Genomic DNA, 7,053 nt, shown 5'->3' on the forward strand with positions numbered 1-7,053 from the left:
TTGGCCCAAGGCGTTGAGTTTTTTTTTAAACGGTTCTGCGCTCGGAAAAACACAGAAAAACAAAATCTATCAGACTCCAAAACTAATAAAGTAAATTTTTCCCGACTCCTAAAAATGAGCCGAACAAAATGAACTTTTCTCCGGGCCTAAAATAAAATTTTCAAAAACGCGCATTTTTCCCTATCCAAAGAAAAACAAACAAACACCGGAAAACGAAATTTGATCTATTTATTAAATCTTCATTTTTCCTATATTTTGGGAAAGTCATATTATTCCCTCTCTTATATTTTTGATAACGGAAAAATTATTGAAGAGGAAATAAATAAATCAAATGATCCCTTTTTTTTCAAATTCGAGAAAACTCTCAAATATGAAAATAACGAAATCTCCAACTCTCTCCGAAGGTCCTTGAGTTGCGTGAAATTTCTAGGATCGACCAAAAAGCAAAAAATAAGATATGCATGATGATCTAATGTATTCCAATTTGAAAAATAAATTCAAAAGAACTTTGAATTTAATTCTTTGAAACTCCCAACTCATATTTCATAATTTGAAGAAGTCATTTTATCTTCTCTCGTGAAAATCATTGAGTTGCTTAAAGTTTTGAATTGGAAATATTTCCAAATGAAATTCAAATATTTTCAACACCCCTTGTCATTTCAATAAATGGAAGAAGTCATGTCATCTTCTCTCCGGGGTTTTGTGTTGAAAAGAATTTGAATTCACGAAGATCAGAAAACCAATATGAAAGTTTGGGAAAGTCCTTTTATTCCCTCTCATTTAACTTTCAAAAAGAATTCGAATTTCACTCAATTCACGCAATCAATCAAACAATCAATCAATCTATCTATGTGTTTATAACATTCCAAAATTTAGAATTTTGGAATGTTACAGGCCGTCTCAAGATCCTATTACTTGGCAACAAATAAAGAATTTAGTAAACAACACAACACTCGCAGAGTATCAAAATAATGCTAAATTTGTAGAGTAAGGTTATTATTACTTGAAATGAATACCTGATATTCAAGAATAATTCTAGTAAAATCAACATTGATAAATCATTTAACTCTCCACTTGACATTCATATAGTTTCCACATCCATTATTTGCATCACCAGTCATACGTATGGATACTACTTCAGTGATTAAAAGCCCTTGATCTACCATTTATCCATATGAGATCATCCCAACATACGTCAATCCAAGCCTTGCAGCAGATACCTAGAAACCTGGAAGACAAAATATCATACATTACCAACGCAAATATGATTGGTGATGCAGACAAAACCGGTAAATGAACACACGTTTTTTATTTCTCATCAACATTACCAACTTTTAGTCTTGGACCCAAGAAAGAACATGATCCTCTGTTTCTCTCTTTCTTTCAGAACCAAAATATTGACCCTAATCCACTGCACATAATACATATTTGCTTAAGGGGACACCCGACTTTCACATTATAGTCTGCACAACAATCCTATCACTCAAATATTTGCTACAGGGCTACGACACAACTATGAAACAAATAAATAATTCTAATAGGCATGTCGTTGATGATTCTACTCCCAAATCAAACCAGATAAATAAGAGACAAAGGGGCAGCAAGGCTTGACTATAAATTTTCCAAACTCATTGTCCCGGGCTCCGTTGACTAATTTTCTTGCTACAAATCCACGTCTGATGGGGGTATATCCTTGATGTAAAAGCATGAAGATGTAATGCCAAATAGTAGAAGCTGGAAAATATAAATACCTACACAGAGCTACAGCCAAAGCAGTAGCAACGACCCAACCTAGAGGAGCAGCAACTACATATAGTGTTTGTTCCAAGCAGAAGAGCGCCACTGGCCATCAATCAGCAACAAAGAACCTAGCTAAAATTAACAAACCCTAACCACATCCCTGATTGCATTGCCTAGGCTTCATCGTCAAATATTTGAAGGACATCCGGTGGCCCACCATTCTGTAACAATAATCTCCAATTCATTAATGCTGAAACCAAATCATCCTGCAGGGAAAACAACTGTTCATACTTTGTTTGCTTCAGACTACTCACAGCTCTCTCAAACAGCTCCGCCCTTTCCTTAGCTTCCCAAATTCGCTCTCATTGGCGCAATAAGTGCTTGTCGAGGGTTTCCTTCAATGAATCAACCTCCTCAGATAGCTGCTCCACTTTCCTGCCAGGATGTAACATAAAAGAACATTAAACACTTAGAAGATTGGCCTACATAACTCATATTGAGCTCCATTTCAAGTCGAAATTTTGAATGCAACAGGACAATTTTTTCACAAAAGGAAAATGCATACCCTACAACAATTCTCGAGAGTTGCTATAGCAGCCACAAATATCTATACACAATTTCATTTTTACAAAACAGATGAAACTTAGCATCCTCAGCCAACAGGATGAACCAAGCATGAGCGTCTATCTATCTCAGGATGACGCATGTGGTGTCCTATCTTGAGTGTATTCTATCAGTAGGCTTGCAAAGATAAGATGACTTGCATGAGAACATCAATGCCAAAATCGTCTGCAGCTCACAAAAATGACAGGTCATAGCAAAAGTAAAGTGTCCTGGTGCAAAGCTATATACATTCATGCATTTTTTTTCTTATAATTATAGGCAGATTGTTAACAAAAGTTCATAGAAAGGTGTAGCGGGCAATAGGTAACTTCCGGTGCAGAGTATATGTCCAGGAAAGAAGAGAAAAGGAGGTGCAGCACCACAATAAATAATACTAAAGAGCACTACAATATCACAATAATTTGAAGGAGCAATTGTATGCCTAATCATGATCTAAACAGATGTGACTTTGGTACATGTATTTCTTTGATCATTTTTCATCTGAATAATCACGATCTTAAAATTATGACGGTCCAATTTGATTATAATCAAATAAATCAACCAGCTACGCAAGCATGATAGTTATTAACATAGAGACACATCACGCCAGTTCTAAATTTCATGACAGGTGCTTACTGTATTTTCAAAGATTGACTGCATCTTATTAGAATCAAGAAATACATGTATACACGAGCAGCTAGTGCTCCCAGGGAACTTAATTAAGCTTATGCAGCGCCATGAATATCTAAATATACGTTATACTGAATATATACGATGGATTTACTTTGGTTTTTCAGCTGTCGTGGTCAAAAGTTCTAAACCTGACTTATATTCTACAAAAATATTTACCTGGCATGATCCATTATGTTGTTGCAAATATAAATATATATTTTTAATCAATCATTTGTACATCTCTAACCTCTACGATCTAGCCATGATTACTATGTAATTACAAAGTTCTTAACTTTCTCTTCATTTATAATTAGAACATGACACACTACTTTATAATGCTCTAGTTATCTATGTATAGAAAGCTTATATGCGTGTAGTAAATTTATAATTGTCCACCTCAATCAGTGTTATACAGAAGCATATATGATCCAAGCAGGATAAAGCATCAACAAAAAGAGATGGAATTACCTACATGATTATGCATAGCAATCAAGGTGCATATTTGTATGTAACTAAAAAATGGGCAATCTTGAATAGACTTGAGGGATTAGAAACCAAACTCAACTCATTCTTGCAAGGAAGTAATTAACAAATTTACTGGGCAGATCCACTTGTGGCATCACTCTTGCTAGCTAATAACCATGATAGATAGTACAGGACGATCCTTCCCAATTGCTGCAACAAACCAAGAGGAAAATAGCTCAATTAGCCAATTCGCTCACCAAAAAGAAGAAACAAGAAATAAAAATCCAAGAACTTGAATTTACATTGCAATGGGTGAATGGATAAAAAAACACAAACGTGTAGCCGCACAATACGCCTCTAAAGTACAGAAGGCGGCTCAATGGTGACCTTAATGAACCATTACAAATGCAGGCCCCATAAAAACAGAACCATCTTCTGATAATTAAATGTGTGCCTTGGCGTGCCCGTCAGGCCAGTGGATTGTTGGGACGATAAAAATGCACGTATGAAGAAACAAAAAATACTGAAGATGACAAAACAGGGAAAGAAACAAAAAATACTGAAGATACCTTAATGAACCATTACAAATGCAGGCCCCATAACAAACCACAAGTTTTAGTTAAATTATGTGCTTGATGAAGTGCATAGAAAGAAATTATACAATCGTTCTTGTATCAAGTGGGGAGAAAAGCGCCACGATGTACAAACACCAACCTAGGGAAAAAGAGGAGTAAGGAGGAGGAGAAGAGTGGTCGACCTGAAGATCCGTTCACGAAGCCGCAACATGGAGATGATGTCCAGGCACAGATCGAGCAAGCGATCGACCGGAAGAACGTGAAACAAGAGGCAACAAACAAATCTACAGCAAATCAAAGGTAAAATCAAATATATGCGGTAGACGGCGGCCTAGAAAGGGAGCAGAATGGATGCATACCTATATATCGGCGAAAACAGCATCAGATCCGACGTAGCAGCTAAACTAATGACAGACCTGCAAACAAACCAGATCCAAATCAAGGAAGAACAGACAAACGTACAGGAAGAAAGAACAGGCGACAAGGCAAATCAGCTTAACCTACTGAGAGAATGAAACTATATAAATCCTAGAGGAGCCTATCTCCTAAAGTTTCATGTAAAGGCAATGTGCAAAAATATCAAGGCATGTATGACGTGTTTATCCATAAGTCATAACAACCTCATGCGCACTTCTTTAAACCATCGAAATTTAATTCAAAACCAACACTCAATTCCATATTGTGCTAATACTAATCATGAACTTATGCATTTCACTTCAGTAGAAGAGCTTTATTATACCGCAGCAACTGTAAATGCCGGAAATAATAGGATATCTAAATGTAAAAATGTGGTTACACCAAAATTAACTCATAATCCTGCACATTTAACATGGCAAAGAAGAAGAACCTCATTGCCTGCACCAACAGTCTTGATACTAACAGTTTGGATTTCGTTATGTTTTGCCCATAGGATTTTTTCACTATTGTCCATGCTAGCAACTGGAACTTCACGGCCAATTTTTATCATAATTTTCCCTAAATCATATCCAATCACAATCCTATAAAAATTAAAATATCATATATCACTACCTTAACTTGAAAGGAAAGAACAATAAATAAAAGCATGAACTATGCATTTTTAGTGAAGATTTTTTTGGGAGAAACAGTTTAGCAGATACACAATGTTGTCACAATATAGGAAATTGTGTCGCAGAAAAAGAAAATGGATTGTTAGTGCGTGTGGAGCTTCAGTAGCAGATGAGAAGACATATTCGTGTATTGGCCCTTCACATTGACCATATTACCATAGAACTGAAATAGAGGAAGAGCAAAATATTCATTACCTTCTTGACCCCTTCATGTATCCTAAAGCCCAAACTCGCTCAAGACCATAATGAAGAGTGTTCTCAAGCCTGTAAGTGCATCAAGCAAAGTGTTATTCACTTGTTCTACAAGAAAAGAAATAATTAAATGCTTGGGAGAAATGGAAGAATTAAGAATAGACCACATTCTTGCTCATGATTCATGAACAAGGCACTATCTACACTGCCAATTTAAAGAAATAAACTGGCATGAGTTGGGAAATAACGAATGTGTATAGTCCAGTGCAGAAGATATTACTATTATTGCAAACAAAAAACATGTAGAAGAAAAAAACTTCGGCCAGTAACTGTATTTGCGTGTAACTAAATAGATTTTAGTAAAACAAAGCTGGTTTTCGGAGAGCACACTGTTAGTATCATCTCCAAGCAATATCATAGTATGAGAGAGAGAGAGAGTACCTGTAGGTTGTAGAGTGCCACAAGCGAACTGTGCCATCCTCTGAACCAGTAATTATAATAGGTAGTTCTAGATGGAAACAGACAGCAGACACATTGTGTGCATGTCCTTCAAGTGTTTGAACACATCTCTTGGTTTGGTAATCTCAAACCTGATCCAACAAATTGAGTAATAAGTCAGATCAATCCCAATATACCCTCACAATAGCACAATTCATTGCAGATGACACACCTTTGCAGTCTGATCATCAGATCCAGTAATAAAAAATGGTCGATCACCACCGGTGAAGTAATCAACACGGTTCACGCCTTTTGAGTGGCCATCTAATGTGAAGTTAGGATCAGGAGAACCAATACTCCATATCTGAAGTTCACGTTCAATATTAGGATATTAGGCAGGGTACAGACCAAGATACAAAACATGACTCAGTTTAACCAGCATCTTTTTGAGGAACAATTACCAATGCATACGTACAAAATATTTTCTTTTCCTAAACCAGTCCATATTCATCTCCTTGTGAAACCAATTGATCATGTTCTTTATAGCATTCAACATGACGTGTAGGTACTATCATGATACGATACTTTGATTGCAGAAGGAAAATCAAAAATCCCTTTTCACCTTAGAATAAAGAACCTTCAGAATGATAAAAAGGTCATAACTAAAAAAATATGTCTAATTTAATATATATTCAAGCATGGTCATTGGTTCAATAGTTGTGTTGTATGCATACTCATCCCATCACGCAGTTTATCTTGAGGGAATAAAGTGCAGAAAGGATGATCTTTCCCCCAAAAAAAAGGTTAAAGCCAAAAACCTTGCATAAGTAGCAAAATCAAGAGCTACAAAAGAATCACTATCTCCTGTAGCCATACTCATCAATACTTTTTAGCAAAGAAATTTATTCTCTATAGGAATATCTAGTCCGTGTGAGCAAAGAATCTAGCCAGACTCATCAATACTCTATTAGCAAAGTAATCTATTTTCTATAGGAATATGTAATCCATGTGAGCAAGGACTCACGTGTTGGTAAATGCAGAAATAGTATACTGCTCTCCATAGGCGTTTGGTAGCGGCCTAGATCATAAACAATTCATATAAACCATCTCTGAACTGCAATGGGTCACCTGAAAAGCACCAAAAATAACAAACAATTGGATTTTAGAAAACTTCTAACAAGTTCAAAAGATTAGAGAACCACAATGAAAATGTTATCGATCAGTTTTATTGTGCAATGATCTCTGAACCCAACTAAGGAAAAAATGAAAGGAACATGAGA

General features: G+C 36.0%; 1 long non-coding RNA gene across 3 annotated transcripts; it reads right to left on the bottom strand.

Moving 5' to 3' along the window:
- Window positions 1–892: 892 nt before the first annotated feature.
- Window positions 893–6,833, bottom strand: LOC147976833 (uncharacterized). Of its 3 annotated transcripts, XR_015601713.1 has the most exons (11): window positions 6,798–6,833; window positions 6,006–6,137; window positions 5,777–5,925; window positions 5,339–5,407; window positions 4,415–4,471; window positions 4,238–4,339; window positions 3,581–3,690; window positions 2,055–2,175; window positions 1,752–1,961; window positions 1,017–1,228; window positions 893–908 (listed from the first exon to the last, which is right to left on the bottom strand). It is a non-coding gene; the product is annotated as an uncharacterized LOC147976833 (long non-coding RNA). The 3 variants fall into 3 exon arrangements; XR_015601714.1 differs by lacking the exon at window positions 4,238–4,339; XR_015601712.1 differs by lacking the exons at window positions 3,581–3,690; window positions 4,238–4,339; window positions 4,415–4,471; ... (2 more) ...; window positions 6,006–6,137; window positions 6,798–6,833 and having other exon boundaries at window positions 2,055–2,575.
- Window positions 6,834–7,053: the final 220 nt, after the last annotated feature.

This window comes from Triticum urartu, chromosome 4A, assembly GCF_056163025.1.
Source record: "Triticum urartu cultivar PI428250 chromosome 4A, HENAU_Tu73, whole genome shotgun sequence".
Lineage (NCBI taxonomy): Eukaryota > Viridiplantae > Streptophyta > Magnoliopsida > Poales > Poaceae > Triticum > Triticum urartu.